The 8,566-nt window shown below is 49.4% G+C and overlaps 1 pseudogene; it reads left to right on the top strand.

The window, feature by feature from the left end:
* The first annotated feature begins 288 nt into the window (after window positions 1-288).
* Window positions 289-7,621, top strand: LOC123041526 (beta-glucosidase 12-like; annotated as a pseudogene).
* Window positions 7,622-8,566: the final 945 nt, after the last annotated feature.

Below are 8,566 nucleotides of genomic sequence, written 5' to 3'. Positions count from 1 at the left end.
AGTTCTCTTCCTTCATGCGAGCAATTCCAAAAATCAACACAGGCCGAGCCTGTGTCGTCCCCATCACTCTGATCGCCACTCAGAGACTGCAGTTCCAAAAATCAACACATGCGAGCATGTGTTCTTTGGTCTTTAGCACATAAAAAAACACTACACATGGTTCCCTGCCATCTCATCTCAGAAGAAGAAATTATTGGCCCAGATTGATTTTTCTGCTAAATACCGGCCTATATAGGTGGTGCCAACGGAAGCCTTTGACGCTGCAACATAGCCTTTGTCATTACTCCATATGGGTGCAAGAGCAGTGGCGGCGGCTGTCCTCCCGCTTCTCCTTCTGGTTGTCGCTACCAGCGCCCACGGCGGCGCCCATGGTCGGCGGCCGATAAGCCGGACGAGCTTCCCCAAGGGCTTCGTCTTTGGGACGGCCACCTCGTCCTATCAGGTTCCCACTCGCTGTTACTTCATTGATCCATCATCCATGGATGCCGTAGGTCGTTGGTTTCCCTTCTTACTTCAGCACAATTTGTTAGCATGAAAGCTGTAACATAAGCTGATGCTGCGTGGCCGGACTGTCTTAGAAATACATGGACGGAGCAGGACAAAATGGACCGGAATTCTGAATGGTAGTAACAAGCTCGATCTGAACCCAGCAGTGATTGGCCAATTAACTATCTGCCAATTGTTTCTGGATCTGGTCTCCTCTTACAATTAACTAAAGATACACTCCTAAAGATATCTACATTATGGATTTTTTTGGTTCTGGCATGGTCTTATTACAAATTTGCTGGACATTCACATGCATGCAGTATGAGGGTGGTGCAATGGAGGGGGGCAGGGGACCAAGCATCTGGGACAACTTCACTCACCAGCATCCAGGTATGTATATACATATTCTACATGCAGCCTATATATCTTTTTAGGGATCGAAAGCCATAGAAACTCACATTTTTATTTCACTGCATGAAATGTTCATAGTGTTTAACCATTGGATGGAAGAATCACACACGCACACTTCAAAGTTAATCCAACGCTTGGGAAAACATCGATTTGGATTTAACAAAGTGTTAGGCAACTTATAACCAAGAAACATGGTAATGATATACTATAGATACTACTCACACCTACAAAGCGTAAAATCAAATTTCCCCAACTTCGAATAGGTTAAACACTTTGATTTTACTTGGGAACTATATTTTCATGGTGTCCCTTCCAAGAAAATGGATAAACATGAGCAGAGTGGTCTTTCTCATGAAGGTAAAAACTTTGGCAGATAAAATCGCCGATAAAAGCAATGGGGATGTGGCAGTGGACTCCTATCATCTTTACAAGGTAGGGATAGTTTAGATGTCTTGCCTTTTTACTGTATCTTTTAGATTCTTGTTATACACTCATAGTTGTTGATTAAGATCAAACTGTGATAAGATCTTTGAATTTTAGTTCTCCCAAAAAACTAGGTGAGCAAGTTGGACAGAACAGAGCAAGTTGGGCCGAGGTGACCTCCTCCCCATCCCTTGGGCCGAGGCGACCTCCTCTGGCGCTCCCACGGGCGGCAGGGGAGGAAACCCTAGCCGCCGCCGAACCGCGACCTTCTCCCCATCCCTCCCCTCGCCGCCGCCAGGGCATGCCGGCGGGCGAAGCCCGCCCGGCATGGGCGGCGGCGGGGCGCTTTCTCCTTCTCGCGAGGCGGGATCGCCGTGGGGCGATCTACACTGGCCGGAACGCGGCATTGTGCGGGGCGCGGCGACGCTGGGCTGCCATGGTGGCAGGCGTGGAGGGCTGCACGAGGCGGGCTGCGTGCTAGTGATGGTTATGGCGGCCGGTGGTCGATCTGCCGGATCTGGACGACGCGGGGGCGGTTGCACCTGTGCTAGGCAGAGTCGGGCGAGATCCCCTTCGGGCTGGCATCCGTGGTGCATGCGGTTTTGCTGGTTGCTCGCATGCGGTTTTGCTGGTTGCTCGCCGGATTCGTCTTGCTGCTTGCGCTCGGCCTTGGATCGGCGCCGAGGCAGGTCGGGGAGGCATCCCCAGGGTGCTCGAGATGTGCTATTGGTGGCTGTGCTAGATGTGCAGCTACTGACGGCAGTGGAGTCCGACGGCCCTTCTCCATGGAGGCGGGACATGGCGGTGGTGGTCATCTCCTCCGTCGGAGGTGGTCGGCCTGAGGTTGGGTGGTCGGATCTCCAGATCCGTCATCTAGTCCCGGCTATGAGTCGGGGAAACATGGTTGCCGGTGAAAACCGAGCCGACGGCAGGCGATGGCGGCGTCCTCGCCATTACCTTGATGGAGGCATCGTCGTGTAACTACTGTCGACCCACTCGTGCTGCTCCGGGGAAAACCCTAGGATCTGGTGTTCCAGATCGGGCGATGGCGGCACTGTGGTGTCGTTTCTCTCTTGGGAGCATCGTTTGTGGAGCAGCGCTGGTAGTCAGAGGCAGGAGGTGGAGCGGCTTCGTCTTGCACGGAGCTTCGGTGGAGATGTCAAGTCATGCCTGACCGACAGGTGCTACGCTTTGTCATGCCTGGTCGGCAGGTGCTACGCATGACAAATCTTCCAAGGACTTCAAGTTGTGTCGGCTGCTGGTACCTGGCAGCATGGCGCTGAGGTGTATCAGTGGTGACCGCGACGTGCTCAGTTGTTTGCGCGCAGGGAGGAGGTGCCGTTGGGCGCCGTGGTGGCGTCGACGATAGCTTGACCGAGCAAGGTTGATGCATCAGTACAGTTCTGAAGATGGAGCGGTGGCAGTTGGCGGCGGCGGCCTCTGAGAGCACGCCGGACCAGTGTGTGCCCCAGACCCGGCAAGTGGCTAGGTTGGGGTCTCAGGTCTTAGATATTAGGCTTGGCCGCGATGTCTGTTTGGTATTAGGCCTAGGCTATCTGCGCCCCTTCATCAACTGGATAGGTGTAGCGACAGTTTGTTGCTTAGACGGCGGCTTTAGTCTTACTGTTGTATGACTTTGTAAGGTCTTGTGAGAATAATTAATAAAATGGCCGTATGCATCGCCCAGATGCAGAGGCCGGGGGTCATCCTCCTTTTCTAAAAGAAAAACTAGGTAGTACTGATCCTAATATGCAAAAAACGCAGGAAGATGTGCGCCTCATGAAGGATATGGGAATGGATGCATATAGGTTCTCCATCTCATGGACAAGAATTTTTCCGGGTATGATATTTTCAGACTTGATATTTCCACTATCATTTTTGTTCCCAAGTAGAATATCTTGCATTATCTTCCCATTTCCTAGTCGATATACGTTCACATCGATCTTAATGTCTTAATGCATAACAGATGGAACTCTGAAAGGTGGAGTCAACAAAGAAGGCATCAAGTATTACAACAACTTGATCGATGAGCTACTGTCCAAAGGTAGACTGTCTAAATGCAGTATTTAATTAGGTTTATTATCTAATGTATCAAACCGCATGGAACATCAGATCCTTTCTTTATTTCGTCAGACAATGCTTAAGAATTTGAAATCTTTATATATCTGCAGGGGTGCAGCCATTTGTGACCCTTTTTCACTGGGACTCTCCACAGGGATTGGAAGATAAATATGGAGGATTCCTTAGCCCTAATATCATGTAAGTCAACCACTATTTATCTCCTTTAAAAAAACACTATCTATCCCTTAATAACTTGTATATGTTAACATGCAAAATAATCAACTGACATTGGTGCAGAAATGACTACAAAGATTATGCTGAAGTCTGCTTCAGAGAATTAGGAGACCGGGTGAAGCACTGGATCACGTTCAATGAGCCCTGGTCCTTCTGTGTCACGGGTTATGAAAGGGGCGTATTTGCGCCGGGCCGGTGTTCGCCCTGGGAGAAGGCAAACTGCAGCGCCAGGGATTCATGAAGGGAGCCATACACTGTAGCCCACCATCAGATACTCGCTCATGCGGCTGCCGCTACGTTGTATAAACAGAAATATAAGGTGACTGACCCAACCCTTCATCATACTATATATCATGCAGTTGCGGTTCATCCATGAACGTGATTGACATGATGCACATCGATGAAATGCAGGCTGTGCAGAAAGGGGAGATCGGAATAAGTTTGGTGTCAAACTGGTTCACTCCCTTGTCCCGTTCAAAATCAAGCGTCATCGCAACGAGACGCGCCATAGAATTCATGCTTGGATGGTAAACTCTCTGCATGTGTTTCCTGTGTAATTTCATTTTAGAAGTCTAGAAAAGAATGCAGATTGATCTCACCAAGAATAAAACCCCTGTAGGTTTTTGGACCCGCTCGCCAGAGAAGACTACCCTGGGAGCATGAAAGAATTGGTCGGAAACCGTCTGCCGCAGTTCACCAAAAAACAGTCTGCATTGGTGAAGGGTTCATTCGACTTCATTGGAATCAACTACTATACTACAAATTACGCGGGTAAGCTTCCTCTATCAAATGGCCTGAGGAACAGCTACTCTACCGATGCTCAAGCTAATCTGACCGGTGAGTCGATCACGCTCAGTCAATGATCAATCTGTCTCTGTTCTCATTTGCCAACCTTACAATGTTAAGGAAATGATCCCGTTTTAGAAAAACATGCTAACATTGCCCAATTATGTCAGGTGTTAGAAATGGTGTCCCCATAGGTCCTCAGGTAACTTGCAACTTTTACCCACATAAACAAGTAAATCTTCCATCAATTTTCTCCCCCTTGTCTCGTGGTTTAGTTGACCGAGTAGATGATGTGCATTTAGGCTGCTTCACCTTGGCTCTATGTCTACCCTAAAGGGTTCCATGATCTTCTACTTTATCTCAAGGAGAAGTACCGGAATCCGACCATCTACATCACTGAAAACGGGCAAGTACATTTTCCTCCCCTGGAAATGGTGAGCAACCAGGTTGAAACTTATTTGAAAAAGTATTTGTCTTCTCTCTATATTTTAGGCGTCGATGAAGCCAACAACAAGAGCCTACCACTCGAGGAAGCCCTCAAGGACGATGCGAGGATAGAGTACCACCACATGCACCTTGATGCCTTGCTGAGTGCGATCAGGTCGGAGCTGGTACCTTGACTTTTACAATCCAACTATGTCAAGACATCAACTAAGAGTTCATTGTGCTTATTTTACTGTAGGGATGGGGCGAACGTGAAGGGGTACTTCGCATGGTCTTTGTTAGACAACTTCGAGTGGGCGAGCGGGTACACGGTGCGCTTCGGTTTACACTTCGTGGACTATGACCATGGTCGGAAGCAATACCCCAAGCGCTCCGCCGGCTGGTTCAAGAGGTTTCTCAACAGATGATTTCACAGATCAACTAGAAACCAACGAGAAATTATGGATTCATTGTATTTGGGGGTTTACTTCAGTACACCCCTTTTAACTGAAACATCGGTGGAGATTAAAACATACCCCTTCATATGTGAGGGGCCATTTTGGAATAAAGGAATTTTGCAGGAATTTCACGGGAATGAGGTTCTATAGGAAATTTTTCCAATGGGCCCTTTGGATTGTAGTATTGACTTTGAAATTTTCTATTGGAATCCTTCCTTCCATTCACATGTTGGAGGATTCTTAACATTTTCTAAAACCTCATGTTTTCACTTCCTTTGAGAAGTCCATGGATGCCGTTCCCTTCTTGGAGGCACTATCGTGGTAATCCTTTGTCTTTCGTGGTGCTTCAGGTGAAAACCCGGATCCTTTGAATTGAATGGTGGCGGCACTCCGGTGTTGTGCCCTTCTTGAAGGCATCATTTGGAGTCCATCTCCTTCGTGGTTCGGCTTCGTCTCTTCGCAGTGACGCAGTCACGGTTGAGAACTCTGTCGACTCTTAGTGATGCTCTATTTGTCCACTTGTTATTCGCTTTGAGTTGTCTGGGATGGTGTTGTTGTTCGTCGGTGTGTGTTTGTGGTGACCTGTTGTATGCGACTGTCAGTATGTAGCTGGTAGAAGGGAAAGAAGCACACTCGCCGTTGCACGCCTCTATCACCAAGAAAAAACCGCCACAAGAAGAATAAACTATTTTTACTATATCTAAGTCGCATGAGATTTTTTATCAAAAGATTAGTCGATGGAGATAGACTTAGAAAATAAGTATGGTTCAATGTCTAACAAAAAAAAGTGCGTTGCAAGAAACCGCACGTTCCTCTCCCTTGCAAATGCACCAAGTTGACCACGCTTTGGCTGCCTTCATGATCACATCAATCCAGTTGACTTATTTTGGCCGAGATCATCCAGCTGACTTGCACTCCTACAAATAGCTGATCAACATTCTCTGCTACTCACTCGTAGCAGTTCCATCGGTAAACATGGCCAACCACGTTGCACTTCTACTACTGCTGTCTCTCCAGCTCACCGCGTCATTCTCTCAGCAGCCCGGCGACGACCCGGACTTCCGGACGCTCCTCAAGATCAAGGAGCAGTTCGGCGACCAGGCCGCGCTGGTGTCCTTGCTGCCCGGCACCGACCAGTGCAACTGGCCGTACGCCTACTGCAACGAGCACCGCCGCGTCGTCGCCATCTTCCTCCAGAACGTCAACATCACCTCCACGATCCCACCGGCCATCGGCGACCTCGACCAGCTCCACACCATCAGCATCCACAGCATCCCGGGCCTCCATGGCCCCATCCCGGACACGTTCGGCAAACTCTCGCACCTCTCCATCTTCAACATCATGCGCACCTCCGTCTCGGGCTCCCTGCCGGCGTCGCTCTCCCGCACAAACCTCACCTCCGTCAGCTTCTTCGGCAACAAGCTGACCGGAAGGATCCCCAGGTCGCTCCAGGACCTGCCTTATCTGACCTACTTCGACGCCTCGAACAACCGCCTCGTCGGCCGGATCCCGCCGCGGCTGGTGAGCAACGGCGCGCGCGACAGGCCGCTGGGCCTGACGCTGACAAACAACCGGCTGACGGGGCCGATTCCCCGGACGTACGCGCGCGAGAGATACTTCATGAACTTCCGGGTGGCCAACAACAGGCTAACGGGGGACGCGGCGTTCCTGTTCGGCCGGCGGAACACGGTGTACGATATCGACCTGTCCGGGAACAGGCTGCGGTTCAACCTGACCGGCGTGGTGATGCCGGAGAACCTGCTGTTCCTCAACATGAGCCGCAACCGGATCTACGGCGGCGTGCCGGCGTCGCTGACGCAGTTGAAGAAGTTGACCACGCTCGACCTCAGCTACAACCAGCTCTGCGGGGAGATACCCACCGGCGGGAACATGGGTCGGTTCAAGCCGGAGACCTACGAGCACAACAAGTGCCTGTGCGGGACCCCATTGCCGACGTGCTAGGTCGTGGGTCGCTGAGGCTGATCGACCTGTCACGTTCTTCTGTTTTGCGGTGATACTCCATTGCAATGAATAATTTCGGGCTTCCATCCGAGAGCTACTACTCTCTTTTTTTAGTGGAAGAGTTCCTACTTTCTATCAGTTCGGTATATACGCAAACCCACGTTCAATACTTCTGCTTTGAGTCAATTACACCACAAGTGTCTGAACTTGACGAGAAAACTCAGTTTGATGCTAAAACTTGCGGCATACATTGAACTGGTGACAGAACTTGGCTTGAGCATGCATCTACGATGCTAACCACGCTTGTATACGTACATGGTGCTGATATGGTGCGCCAGCATGGCACAGGGCCCACCCGTAAGTGACCGGGAGACAGACACAAGGGCATGTGACCTGGTTTTTCTGCGAAAACATGGCTGATTTTTTTTTCAAGAAATAGCCCCTTGAAATTTTTTTCTTATAAAATGAAAGGTCATCATTGGGCCCCGCCCGTTAGTATGCATTACAAGGAGGATATTAATATGCAAAATATTTGCGGCGCCCCGACTTGTGGTAATCTGGCCAGCCGTACTATCCATCAGACCAATTACGATATGATATTCATTTTGGCAGCTTCTTTTTAGCAAATTCATTTTGGATAGCTTTTTTTAGTCTAAACACACTCGCTTTATTGATCAATGATGTTCATAGAGATACAATTCAAGTCTGGGGGGGTTTAAGAGCCACACATGGCGCCCCGGTCCAGACCAAAAGCGTGCTTAGCAAGGCTATGGGCCTCTTGATTTGATACTCTACCTTCAAAGATGAAGGCACAACTCTGAAAAAGAGTAGTAATCTCTCTAATCTCCTTCACAATACTCGCATTCATTCCACCAGTGCCAAGATTTATATCATGAACAACATTTTTTGCAATCCGAAGCAATCTCCACATGAGTTAATGACAGATCCAACGCCAGAGCCATTGCTTCGCGACATGTCAGAGTCTCTAGAGTTGTTGGATCGGTAATCCCAACACTCCTGATCACTGAAGAGCCCATGTACATCCCGCCCTTGTCTCTGCATACAGCGCTATAGGATCCCTCGCCGTTTGCTCTGTTGACTGCGCCATCAACTCTTATTTTTGCAAAACCATGAGGAGACCGGATCCATCTAACCCGGCTTCTGGGAGCAGCCACCGGGCGGTCATCTCTTTTGGTTTGCAATATTCCAACTCTCTGAGGTACTTGGTCACAAACATATGTGTGGCCATTGGACTTTGGAATATATTTTCATGGAGTGCCTGCCGTCTCGCAAACCAGATAGCCCATAGTGTGACCAAGACT

This window comes from Triticum aestivum, chromosome 2B, assembly GCF_018294505.1.
Source record: "Triticum aestivum cultivar Chinese Spring chromosome 2B, IWGSC CS RefSeq v2.1, whole genome shotgun sequence".
Classification (NCBI taxonomy): Eukaryota; Viridiplantae; Streptophyta; class Magnoliopsida; order Poales; family Poaceae; genus Triticum; species Triticum aestivum.
This window is presented reverse-complemented; position numbering and strand designations above follow the sequence as displayed.